Genomic DNA, 14,000 nt, shown 5'->3' with positions numbered 1-14,000 from the left:
TCAGGAGATGCTCAGAAATGGAAATGGCTGTTGCGTTAGAAAAGAGTGTGGTATATACTAGCTACCATTGCCATGTTATTATTACTGTTATTACCATTCTCTTTCTGTAAGAAAGAGAGGACCATAGTTCAGAGACAGGAGATAATGTGCCCATGGTCACCTAGTTAAGATTTTTTTTTTAAGTTTTTTGTTGTCGTTCCACGTTTTTTCTTCAAACTTTCTGTGAGGCTGCCATTTTATTTTTGTAGCTGCAATTTCAGTTTTTCACACGTTCAGGAATGCTATTTTTCCTTTTAGTGGTGATGATACATGTATTTTTAAAGAACAAATTCCCGGTCCTGGCTCTACCACTTTGAGTCTGTGTGATGTGGGACAAGTTCTTATTCTGTGCATCAATTTCCTCCTTTCTAAATGAGGAAGACAATAATACACACCCCAGAGGAGTAATATGAAATCACAGGTATAAATATGCTTTGTAAACCAGGAAGATAGCCCAGGCTTCTTAATCAAATGATGTATCCCACGTCTAGGGGCACCCTTAGTCACTGAAGGTTATCTAGTGGTCTCTCCTTTCCTTGACATTAAGCTTGGCACAGCCCACACACTTTGCTCTTCAGGGCCATTTGACATAAACAAAAGGCCAAGTTCAACCCAAGGCTCCCTGTGTAAAGGACTTAAGGGATCATCAGCGAGGACTAAGTAGGAGTGTTAATTCTGGAGACTGGAGGGGGCACCACATTTGCTATCTCCAGCACAAACCTGCTGTGTGACTGTGACCAAATTCCAACCTTCCTTTACCTAGCTTTATAGAGAGGATATTCATCACACTGCCCACCATGTGGGTGCTAGAGTTATTTTGGAAAGTGTGGAGTTAGGTGCACAAGCAGGCATGGAAAGTCTTCCGCTATGGCATGTATTACAATCTTGGCAACAATTCAAATATTCATCGGTAGTGGGCTGGTTAAAAGAAACCAAACAAAAAACATGGTAATATCTATACTGTGAAATACTGAGATAGTACAGAGAATAAACTAGGGTTATATATCTTGACATGAAAAGATGTTCAAGGCATGGACGTGGAGGAGCCTCCGTAGCATGAAACCGTTTATTTTTACAGCAGGAGGCACGGAGCTACACATGTCTGTGGGGAGGCGCTGGCCTCACGCTTTCCCACTTCCAACAAGCCTGCACGCTTCTGAAGCAAGGGATCAGAAGAACCGCAGGCACCAGAGACCTTGCTCGGAGCAAAAGTATTCCCCTTTGAGAATGCTCCGCCTTCCTCCCGGCAAAATGGAAAACCTGGGATGGCTTTCAGAGACCTGGATTCTTCCACCCACTTGTCTACTGGATGGGTGTGGCCGTAGTCAGGGCTCCTCCCTTCCTTTGTGCAGGGGAAGGGTTGGAGCAAATCTTAAGAAAAACTCCCTCCTTCCAGCCATGAGGTTGTTCAGGCATTAGAGCCCTGTCTTTTTTTTTTTTTTCAAACTATTTGTTTGTTTGTTTGAGAAAGAGAGCGCGCAGGGGGAGAGGCAGAAGGAAAGGGTGACAAGCAGATTCCAGGCTTAGAATGGAGCCTGTGGTGGGGCTTGATCGCAGGACCTTGAAGTCAGGACATGACATGAAATTAAAAGTCGGGGCTTAATTGACTGAGACACCCAGGTGCTCCAGGGTCCTGTCTTTATCTGGCCCTGACCATGGCAGGGGGGGACATTAGGATGATAATGGTGACATAATAGAGTGGGGTGGTATTTCCAGAAATTAACCCTTTCAATAGCCCCAATCAACAGTGAGTTCATTAAAAACAAAACCAAAAATTATGATAACCTCCACACTATGCAACAAGTATGCAGAATAAAGTAGGCATATCTGTACAGACTGGAAAAGATGTCTTCTCCACCAACACCTACCCTCTCCCCTTCAGACAGGTGACAGTGAAACGGTGGCCAAGTGGAAAGCAGACAATTGCTGTGTCAAAGTCAGTGTCCACAGGGGAGCAGAGAAGACTGCAAAATTGCTAAAAGAGAGAACTGAGTTGTAGACAAACTGCCATGCCTGGAACCTAGGAGGGAAAAGTCACGTCCCCTTTTATCTCCATACTGCCCTATTGTCAGGAGGAGAGAAGGGAAGGGAGTTCTCGAGAATAAACCTGTGCACAGCCTCCCTGCCTGCCTGCTGTGTATCTGTGTATATTGGGCAAGGCAGGGAGCGGGGAAGCTTTCCAGCAAGGGGACGGCTATGTGTAGGTTGTGCCAGAAAATCCAGACCAGGCTTATTTTGAAGAAAGTTTCCCTTGCCCCAGGGTAGGGCCATCAGACTGACAGAGACTGGGGACCTCAGCCATTCTTGCATGGGTGTTTGCTGCAGACACAGGATGGAGCCTCCCCAAGTCTCTTGGCACCACATAACTGAGGAAGTGTGGAGGAAACTACTAGAAAGCCCCATGTTCATATTTACTGCATGCCTGGTGGAGTGGGGGCTTGAAATAGAAATTTAATCAAGTTCTTGTTCTTGCCCACTGGTCCAGGATCACACCATAGCAACTTAGCCCAGAAGGGTGACTCCATGGGTAGCCTCCTGATTGCTCTATATCCTTGAGGCCACATGTGGTCAGACTCATTCTCTCATAGCATCCCCCAAAAGGCCCACCTCCCCCACTGCATGGATTAGAAATGGAGGCTTTATCGGACTTTCCATGGGGAGGTGGAAAGACATGATTCTCATACCTCACAGAAGGAACTCAGTAAAATTCCATCGTTTCTTTACCCCCAAAGGTCTTGTCCCTTGTGTATATCTTATGTCTCCTTTTCCTTTCTTTCACACAGCCTTTCCGAAAAAACACGTTCTTAATTTTTTTCCAGAATGATTCTGCATTTGCCTTCTGCTTGCATACCCACTTGGGGTTTCTCAAGCATGCCTCATTTCCCTTCCCAAACCTGCGTTTTTCTGGAGTTGAGGGGCAGGGGAGGACAAGAGAATAAGATGGTCTCCCTTTCGTTTCACCAACATTTGCTGAGTGTGTATAGTGTGTGCCACACACTTTACCTATTTTATGTCACAGACTAACTGCCTAATAGTTACCATGAGCCGAGAAAACCGGGGTTCAGGGGATCTTTTCCCAGGATCACACAGCTGGGAATTGGTAGAGAAAGGATCCAAATCCAGTTGTTCTTGGCTTCAAAGACTAAGCTGTTAACCAGTTCTCTAAGGGATTCTGGGGCTACCAAGGATTTTTCTGTCCCTGAGACTTTATCTCCTGAGGAGGGAGTGCAGACCCCAAAGGACCAACCTTTGGGGAACCCTCCCTGTCCATCCACACATTTTGCCTTTTCTCCGTGTTGGAGACCAAAGGAACTGCCCAGTCATAGCATCAGTCACGGGCACTGAATGGGAGGACTTGAGTGCGGGGGGGCCTGCGGACTGGAGCCTCTTTGTGTGGGAGAAGCGAGCACACAAATGACCCTGCGGTGATTTGCTTTGGAGAAAACTTCCATTAGTGACAACGGGAATGACTGCATGTGAGCGGCCCGGTGATCTCATGAGGTTCACTGGCCTGCCCCTATCCCCACCTGAGGCCACACTGTGGCAGAACCTCCATCTGGGCTCAGCCAAAAAGGATGCCTCTTTCTGGCATAGCCTGGCCCCCGACAGGTGCCTCTGGCAGGCACCACAGGCCTCTGCTGCTGCCTGGGCCTGGAGGCCTTGCCAGAGCCGGGACTGAGGCCAGGTGAGGCAGTTTCTGTAGGACAAACTGTCACAGCTTCCTCCCCTTCCCCCAGAGGGATCTCAGCTCCTGTTCCCTGAGCAGAGGCTCTTGGACCCAGCTCTGTGCTGGGGAAGTTCAGGTCCCAGCTCTACCCCTGACCAGGCTTTCCTCCTTGACCCTCAACTGAGGAAGAGGAAGAATAATCCCCCCCCTCATGGATCATGAGGTCTTCTTGCCCCAAATTCCAAGACACTGATTTCTACCCCCTTCCCTCCCATCCTGGTTTTATTGAGGTATAATTGATATATAACATTGTATGCATTTAAGGTACAACATATTGATTACACACACACACACACACACACGCACCATATAAGTTCAGGTAACATCCATTACCTCACATACTTATAGTTCTTTTCCTTGTGACGGGAATTTTTAGAATGTACTCTCTTAACAACTTTCAAATATATAATACAGTGTTGTTAACTATAGTCATTATGCTACACATTATATCCCCTAAACTAATTTTTCTTATAACTGGCAGCTTGTACCTTTTGACTACCTTTACCCCCTTCCTCCAACCCTGACTCCTACCCCCTACCTCTGATGACCCCCAGTGTGTTCTCTGTTTCTATGAGTTCAGCTTTTTTAGATACCACATGTGGGTGAGATCACACAGTACTTGTCTTTTCTCTGACTTATTTAATTTAGGATGATGCCTCAAGTGTCATCCAAGTTGTCATAAAGGACAGGATTTCCTTCTTTTCATGGCCCAATGATGTTCTATTGTGTATGTATACCACATTCTCTTCATCTATTCACACATCAATGGACACTTCAGTTGTTTCCACGTCTTGGCTATTATAAATAATTCTGCAACACTTACTGATTTTTAACAATTGATTGAGTTCCTACCTAAAACTTAAGTGGCCCAGACCAAAGTGCCAAGCCCTTTATTGCATTATCTGGTTTGATTGTCCTTTAAGGCAGGTGATATATTTGTCATTACACAGGTGAGAAAAAGGCAAAGAGGAAAATCCATTTGCTCAAGGACTCCCAGCAAATTAGGTAACAGAACCGGGTTACCGCTTGGAGCATCCTACTGAGAAATGGGTGAGCTGGGAGTAGGGGTGGGGTAAATGAGAAAGGCAAAGAAAGGTATTAAAAGTGATCTAGTTGGAAGAGGGTGTGAGGCGGTGCATGGGGACCTGTCGGGCAGTGGTATCTGCAGAGCCAGTGCAGGGTCCTTATTAAGACTCGCTGCTTGAGGCTGGGCCTGCATTTCATGTATATGGCTGACTTCCTTGTGCACGGGTGAAACGTAGCACATCAATGGAAGTAAGTGTGGGGCATGTCAGCGACTGTCAGCGACTGTGATTCTGCTGGGTAGAGAAGAAGAAGTCCCTTCTCTCTGCTGCTTGGGCAGGGAAAGAGCTCGCCATTCAGGCAAGCAGAGACCTGGAAAGGAGGCAGGGTAGGAGGGACAGAGAATTGGGGACGAGAAAGAGACTCACAGCCACTACCTAACATTTACCTGCGTGAAGGAAACATAGCCAAAGTACTCCCCTCATGCCCCACATAGTCAAAATCTATTTTTAGTTAAAATGAGTACATCAAAAATTCAAATTGTAACTATGTTTCATTTTAAACTTTTTGGATAGCCAAATGTGCCCTTGAGAAGACAATCGTTTAATGATGTGGGTGATCTGGGGCTTGGGCAAAGGATAGAGCCTGGAGAAGTTTTTTTTTTTTTTTTTAAAAAGTGAGCCTGGGGCATCTGGGTGGTTCAGTGGGTTGAGCCTCTGCCTTCAGCTCAGGTCATGATCTCAGGGTCCTGGGACGGAGCCCCGCATCGAGCCCTGCATCTAGCCCTGCATCGAGCCCTGCATCGGGTTCTCTGCTCAGCGGGGAGCCTGCTTCCCCCTCTCTCTCTGCCTGCCTTTCTGCCTACTTGTGATCTCTCTTTCTGTCAAATAAGTAAATAAAAATCTTAAAAAAAAAAAAAAGTGAGCCCAGTGGTTTGGAGAGAAGTATCACCTTTTTCTTTGGAGCTGGAGAATGCAAATCAAATTCTGCTTAGTCAACCCCCTAGTGGGAGAGGATTGGGGAGGAGAATGTTGAAGTGTTGTTGCTCCCTTAATTAGGAGAAATAACCTGGTTCAAAAATGGATGTGTAGGCTTGTAACTGAGGCAATTAGCCAATAAATTAACAGACATTGATTAAATATCCATCTGGTGACAGCTGGGTTCCCTTGTAACACTGCACAGTGAGTATGATTGTGTCCTTGGGAAACCGAGGTTCAGAGAGGCTAAGGGACCTGCCTTAGCTCTCACAGCCAGTGAGATGCATAGCCTAGGTTGAAATCTGGGTTTAGTTGGGTCTGGAACCTATGTGCTTCCCATCCCAGAGGTTCTCCAAGTGTGGTCCCTGGACCAGCAGCATCACCTGGGAATTTGTTAGAAATCTACTAAATCTTGAAATTCTGGAAGTAAATTTAGAAATCTATTTTAGCAAGTCTTCTGTGTGATTCTGAAGCATGCAGCCTTTGAGAACCATTGCTCTCTACCACATTGTCTCCTAATAAAGAAATAACAGATTGTCTCTGTCTTCAGGGGCCTACAATCTGGCTGGGAAATAAGATAAACACTTTTTTTTTTTTTTTTTTAAAGAAAGGTGACCGACCATGGAGAAGTAGACTCCTGGAGGCTTTGGGAGTAAAAGGTGTTCTTGAGCAATGGCCCAGCCTGTGCAGATGAAGATGGAGGGAGACTGGCTGGGGAGGGATATCAGTGCTTAAAGGTGGGGAGGCTGGAATATGACGTTCCAGATGCCAGGAATGAACAAGTGAGTCTTTCTGGGGGGTAGGAAACATTGAGAAGAGTCATGGAAGATTATGGGGCCTGGATTGCTAGTGCTCTGAAATTTTCAGCTAAGGAGATCCCCACTTAGATTCTTCCCTACAGATGACCAGTCTTCATTTGACAACCCACCTTTAGGGTGCACCTGTTGTGTGTGCTCAGCACTGGGCAATGGAAGCTAAAACTAGGCTCTCTCACTCACGACCTGCTTCTCAGCTTTCAGCACGGGTCTCAAATGTTACTTCCTTGCTGAAGACTTCTCTGAGCCTCCTCCAAGCTGGGTCACTTAAAGGTCCCTCCCTTGGGTCTTTTGTACCTTCGCTGTCACTGCCTTTGCTACCCAATGCCTTGAGGGTTCATTTGCGGTCTGTCTGCCCTAGCGGGCTGGGAGCTGCTTAAGATCTGAGACCGAGTCTTACGGGAGCTTTGATTCTGGCACAGAGCAGGTGCTCAGTCTCAATAAATATCTGATAATTGAATGAATGGGTAGATGAATAAGTGAACGAATCAATCAGTGGTAATTTTACCCATGGGCATAACAGCTGTATGCTGGCTCATCTCGCTGAAAAACTGATGTCTATAAATGGGATTGAACTTTCTCATTGACTTACGTTATATCATTAAGGTGCATTTTCTTTGTTTTTGGCAGATTCTTCATTAATTGGTTGGGCATATCTTTATTGAGCACATCCCGGGTGCTAGGCACCCTACTGACAGCTGGAGATACAGTAGTGAAAACAAGGCTGACAACCAAAGGAGCTCACTGTTCAGTCTTCCGGCAGTTCCTAACAACTTGCTACCAAGTTCTTTGTTTTCACTGTCACCCTTTTATGAGAGTAGATTTAACCTCTTTGGAGTCAGAGATACTTTTGAAAATTGGGTAAGGGGTGCCTGGGTGGCTCAGTGGGTTAAGCCACTGCTTTCGGCTCAGGTCATGATCTCAGGGTCCTGGGATCGAGTCCCGCATCGGGCTCTCTGCTCAGCAGAGAGCCTGCTTCCCTCTCTCTCTCTCTGCCTGCCTCTCCATCTACTTGTGATCTCTCTCTGTCAAATAAATAAATAAAATCTGAAAAAAAAAATTGGGTAAAATCTTTGGAGCACTGTTTCAAGAGGGGATTCAAATGCTGGGGTTTAAAACCTCTCCCTAAACCCATCTGTGCCTCCCGAGTCAGCAACCGCAAGCCGGAGGTGGCTGCAGGCTGGGTGTCTGTCAGATTGCGCTGAGGGTTTGGGGCCACGTCAGGTAGAATTTTGCTCCATGGTATCTGTCCAGTGAATGATGGGGCCTGAACAGCAGAGTCTAGGCTGACTCTCTGGTCTCAGGATCATCCTCGACAGAAGAAGAGTCTGTGGGCAGAGTGACCAGCTCTCAGCACACAGGCAGAGAGGTGCAACTCTGCTTCCTCTGAGGGGACTGTCTTCGTTGCTCGTCCGTGATGCTCGCTGAGAACGTCTGTGGTGTGCCCACTTGTGACCAGTGTGTGGACCGGGGGGAATGGTAATTCTTTGAATTTCTCAGTGCTCTTATGAAATGCCCTACCCTCCTGATCCTTGCAAATGTATAAGAGAATAAGAGCTAAAGATAGGGAACTTTCGTTTTCACTTTCCCTGGAAGTGCTTTACTCTTCATATACCCTGACCATTAGATCTGTAGCCATTTGTCCAGATAATTGCTCTTATCCAAAAGGATAATAAGATGTATCCAGCAATTCCACTTGTGGGCATAAGTCCAAAGTAATTGAAAACAGAGTCTCAAGATATCTGTACACCCGTGTTCATAGCAACATTATTTGCAAGAGCTAGACATGGAAGTAACTCAAGCTTCCATTAACAGATGAACGATAAGCAAAATGTGGTCTAGCCACACAATGGAACATTACACAGCCTTGAAAATGAAGGGCATTCTGACACATGCTACTGCATGGGTAAACCTTGAGAAAATTATGCTAAGTGAAATAAAATGTAAATACGAGGCCACTTACACGAGGCAACCTAGAATAGTCAAATTCACAGAGACAGAAAGTAGAATGTGGTTGCCAAGGGCTGAGGGGAGGAGAGAGTGGGACATTGTTTAATGGGCACAGAGGTTCAGGCCTGCCAGATAAAGAGTTCTGGAAGTGGACAGTGGTAATCGTTGTACCATAATGTGGATGTGCTGAGTCACTGAACTGTGCATTTAGAATGACAAAGATGACAAATTGTATGTTAAGGGTCATTTTGCCACAATTTTTAAAAGGGATAATATAACTTCTCTTATCTCCCCAAGAGGGCCAAAAGATTATAGTCAGGACAGGGTTCCTAGGTTAAACCCCTAAGATGCCAGAAGACTAGAGCTCTATCTCCCTAGGTGTGTATATTCCAAAACTCTCGGATGAGAATCTAAGATCCTTTCCAACACGTCTCAAAGAAATTAAATTTTTCTCTCCTCCCTTTTCTGGAGGGCAAGGGGGATGGCTGCCTCTCTCCTGTGTCTAAGTGGAAAAAATCCCTTGTGCTCCATCCCTTGTCTGTGGAGTGACCCACCACTCATGCAGGAGATTTTTCCATCTGGTTTTCATCACGAGACCCTGGGGGAAGGTCTCGAGCCAAGGGGAAGGGGGGGGGCACAAACACATTTTTCATTTACTGAAATGAAAGGTAATTGAGAGGAAATCTGTTTCTGTTATAGAATATCTTATGTGCAAACTCAGGATAGAATTAATAAAGATGTTTATTGAAAACCCAATCTGTGCACACAACACACACACACACACACACACACACACACACATGCACAGATACCTGCACTCAGCTGGTGGCCTGCCGGGGGAGTAAGTGCTGCTTCTCTAGAAAGGGAAGGTGCATGGCAGGCTTTCGGGTCTTAACATGCCTAGAGGGGAGGCGGTTCTCCCCAGCTGCTACGGTTGTAAGTGTGGGGGGCACAGAAGCAGGTAAGGAACAAGAACCCTCCTTTGGGAAGCCCCATCCTTTGGGGAACAATGGGCTCCAAGCTGTTCTTCCACAGCATCTATGCCAGATTCTTAAAAAGTTAACGTTCATTCAGGATCGAAAAACTGTTTCTAAGCATCTTATCCATCTTCCTTTTGATTCTTGTCACTCTATGGAGTAGCTACTATTTATATCCCTTTTACAGCTGAGAAAGGGAGGTAAGACTGAAAATACACAGCTCTCACTTCTCAGGACTTTTGGAAAGCAAGGGCTGGAACCCCTGTTTCTTGGCACTCTGGAGTTCTGTAGTCACACCCCATTTCTTGTCCCCATGTGGTGGCCGAGGAGCCAGCCCCAACAGCCGGGATCTGGTGAGGGTTCCGCACATCACGTTAATGTCCTGGCCTCTTGAACCACACACATTCACCCTGGAGTAGATCACAGGGAGACAGGGAGCTTGTGGGGACTTAGTGGATGCTGCTTTGTTACCTGCCTGGACCTAGTTCTCCTTCCTCTGTAACAGCTGCCTGACATTCTTTTTGGAATGTCTCTTTCTCTTCAGTTCGTCCCTGGGGCGCTGGTGTGGCTCCATGGGTGGACATGGGACCATGCCTGGCCAATCATGGAAGACCTTACTGCCAAGTCAAGCTAACCAGAGTGAAGCCTCAGGATTTAGCTGAGACTATTAGACTATTAGGATACGCATATGCTTTTTTTTAAACTGATGTTGTCCTTACTGTAAAATGTGTTTTGAATGCTGGAGGCCATCTTGACATCACAGAGGATGAGCTCATCTGAGAATATAGCCAACTAGAGGACAGGAGAGGAGAGACAACAGATGGTATGATGGGTAACTTTATGAGTCAATTTGGCTAGACCACAACACCCAGGTATTTGGTCAGATATGTCTGGAATTTTTTAGATGAAATTAACATTTAAATTAGTGTGAAGAAGATAGTCTTCCATAATGTGGGATGACCCCTGACAATTATAGATAGCCCAACAGATTCCTGATGCTTATAACATTTGGTCCAACCAGGCATGACAGCAAGTACTCCCGGATTTTTCATTTAAGTGTTCATCCTGAATTGGATTTCCATCATTTACACCCCAAAGGGTCCATCTCCGGAGGAGAAAAGAGCTCACACTGACTGATCTCTCCTTCCATGCCAGACCCCAAATTCCCCTTTTACAGTCAACCTGGGCCTTGCAGGGTGCATAGAAGTTCTTGCAGACATGAGGAGGATGGGGTCGAGTGAACATGTGCAAAGACACGGAGAAGCGATAGAGCGTGGAAGTCTGGGAATCCAGAGTTCAGTGTGGCTGCAGTGAAAGAAGTGATGGGGAAAAGACCGCAGTGGAAAAATTCTCAGATAATACTGAATTCTGAGTTTGAACTTTGTCTTGAGGACAGCGTGGACAGCAATGCAGAGTCTGAAGGAGAGCTGGGTTTGGGCTGGGTCATTCTGCGGTGTGAGGGACACAGTGAGGCAGAGAGAAGGGACACAGTGAGGCAGAGAGAAGATAGAGGCAGAGAGGAAGGATTTTCTGGCTCGGGTTTTGCCTAATGCTCCCGAAATCATCTTCTGTATGTCCTTTCTTTCTCACCAGGTAGGGCAGCACAGCGGTTAGTTACATGGGCTTCTGCAGCCTAGTCCATGACCTCTGCCACTTGCCATTTAAATCTTGCTGTCTCAGGTCCTCAGTGAAGATCGTCTGTCTCTTAGGAATCTTTTTTTAAGAAGATTTTATTGGGCGCCTGGTGGCTCAGTCGGTTGAGTGTCTGCTTTCAGCTTGGGTCATGATGTTGGGGTCCTGGGATTGAGACCCACGTCGGGCTCCCTGCTCGCGGAGAGCCTGCTTCTCCCTCTCCTTCTACCTTGCTCCCCTTGCTTGTACTCGCTCTCCCTCTCTGTCAAACAAATAAATAAAATCTTTTTAAAAAATTATTTGAGTGAGAGAGTGAGCGAGCATATGCAGGGGGAGGGCCAGAGAGAAAGAGAATTTTAAGCAAACTGTGCTTAGCCCAGAGCCTGACACAGGACTCGATCTCATGACCCTGAGATCATGACTGCATGACCTGAGCCAAAATCAAGAGTCAGACACCTAACTGACTGAGCCACCCAAGCACCCCAAAAATGTCTTATCATGATTAAATGTCACTACACATTTAGGGCTCAGCACAGTGTTTGACACATAGCAAACACCTAGAAGTTAGTAGCAAACTATTAACTAGTGGGTAGGCCCCTGGGCTACAAACCCGAGGTCCTAGGAGGACAGCTGTGGCCGGCTCTCTGGTCCTCGACCCTCTCCCTATGCCAGCTCCACCTGCCTTTCCCAGGGGTCCCTCCTGCTCCCTCCAGTTCTCACAGAGGCATGGCCAGCCGGGGCCCCTGGGAGCTGGGAAGGGTCATACCAGGGACAGGAGGAGAAAAGGGCTTTTAGCTCTGGAAACAGATTCTTATCCAAATCTCAGCCTGGGGAATTAGGCTGGAATGGGTGAAAACCAGCTTCCCAGCCCTTCACAGGCCCAAAGGGGGTGTCGGAGGCTATAAACTTGGCCCTTTTACTCTGACTTCCAGATGTGCTTTGAGAGGTGAGAGGCTCAAAGCCGGCTCAGCATCCCCAGGGACTTGCTGTGGGAAGCAACTTCAATAAGATGGATGAAATGCAGAAAGTTCAGAGTCAAAAGGCGTCCTTGAATTCCCAGCCTTTTTAGGTTTTTGTTTCTTTTCCCCCCACTGTACAGTGCAGTAGAAATGGAGCTCTGCCACCAACTGAGGGGGACCCTGCTTAAGTCATTGCTTCCTTGGCCTCAATTTTCCCAAGCACCCAATGATGGGGGTTAGGTTCAAAGGTGGCAAATGCGTTCACCTTGTAGACTGGAGCAGATCAGTTGTTAGTAGCTGCTTGGCTGGCTGGCTAGAGCCCTGGGATTGAAGTAGCAATAAAGGCCATTGGCGTGGAAGGAGTGGGAGGCGCATGGGCCCTCCTTGGCGTAGGTGGGTTTTAGCGTCAGCCCTTATGTGGATTCTCATGCCTGGCCCAGTGCCCTCAGTAGACTCTGGCTTCAGCAGTGTTCCTCGTGGCCCCCATAGAAGGTCAAGAGCTGTTTGAGGCCCCCACCTCTGTACATATTCTCTGGACCTTCCCAATTCTTACCTGGTTCATGCCAGCATTTAAAGCTGTGTGTACTTTGGATTCAACATGGAACAACTTTCTAATACATGAGACCTGATTTCCTTGCCGACAGATGAGAGGGAGTCAGGCCTCATAGAAAAGGAAGCTGGAGCCCATCCTAGTCTGTACACCCTGCCCGTTCCAGACAGACTGATGGCTCGGGACTGCCATCACCAAAGTCCCCGGCCTCCCTTCATTCTCTCTTCCTGCCCTGCCCAGTGGCACACCTTCCTGCCCTTCTCCTCTAGCCAGGGGCTCGAAGCCCGCTTTATTGTGTCACTCATCACGTCTTGATAAGCACTGATAAGCACATTCATTCTGGGTGCCAATACCTAAGAATAGCTGGAGATGAACTTGAACTGGTGAGATTCCAGGCCAAAGGCTTCCACAGCAGTGTTTGCAGGTCGCAAGAGGAGGGAGCCGTCACTGAACAGAATACTATTTGTGCCTCAGTGGTGAGGAGAGCTGTTCTGCCAACAGCCTAGAACTTGTGACATTCCAGCGAGGGGGGCCCCGCCCCGCACAGAGACCATGGAGAAGGGGGTGTTTCCTGGAGCCAGACTGCCTGGGTTCTGAATGCTTCTTCCACTACTTCTTTACACGTGACCTAGCAGAAGTCACTTAACCTCTTTATAACTTGGTCTTCTCATAATAAAATGGATTTGGTGGTAGCAGTGGTGCCTTCCTCATCAAGTTAAGGGGAGTAGATGAGCTTAGTGCTTAGAGCAGTAGCTGGTTTGCAATCAGTGCCATCTCAGCGTTGGCCATTCCCACCAGGCTCCTGCGGGGGGGGGGGTTGTGCACTAATGCCAGTCATTGCGGTTGGAGGTGGCAAGACACCAGGGTCCAGCCCAGTCCTAGTAAGTAACAGATGTCAGTGAATACGAGCTCCCTCCTTTTACCTTCATTGTGGAAGCATCTCCAGAGCCAGGTTAGGAGCTAATAAGAAAACACAGGGAATTCCTCGGCGTGGTTGCTGTTTCTGAGAGCCAGCTACTAGAAGGTCCTTGTGGTTTTGTCTCCACTGAGATCAAAGAGTCCAGCAGTTTCTCTGTCTCGCTCTGCCCCTCCCATTGAGCACCACTCGCTGCCCCACAGTCCCAGCTGCCTCAGCAGCCGATTGGGGAGGGCATGACCCGCCTCCTGCCCAACCTCAGCTGACTGGACCTAGGATTGGCCCCTGGCCCAGGGCCATCCGCTCAGACTTTGCCTGGGGAATTTGGAGCTGGGAAATGGAACTGAGTCAGGGTGGTGGTGGAGCTACGGCTGAAAGGTGGAGGATTATGATGGCCAAGCTCACGCTGAGCTCTGAGGACACAGAGGAAGGGGT

This window comes from Mustela putorius, unplaced genomic scaffold (assembly GCF_011764305.1).
Source record: "Mustela putorius furo isolate JIRA1106 unplaced genomic scaffold, ASM1176430v1.1 tig00003859_pilon_pilon_pilon, whole genome shotgun sequence".
In the NCBI taxonomy this organism is placed as follows: Eukaryota; Metazoa; Chordata; class Mammalia; order Carnivora; family Mustelidae; genus Mustela; species Mustela putorius.
Note: the sequence above shows the minus strand (reverse complement) of the source record.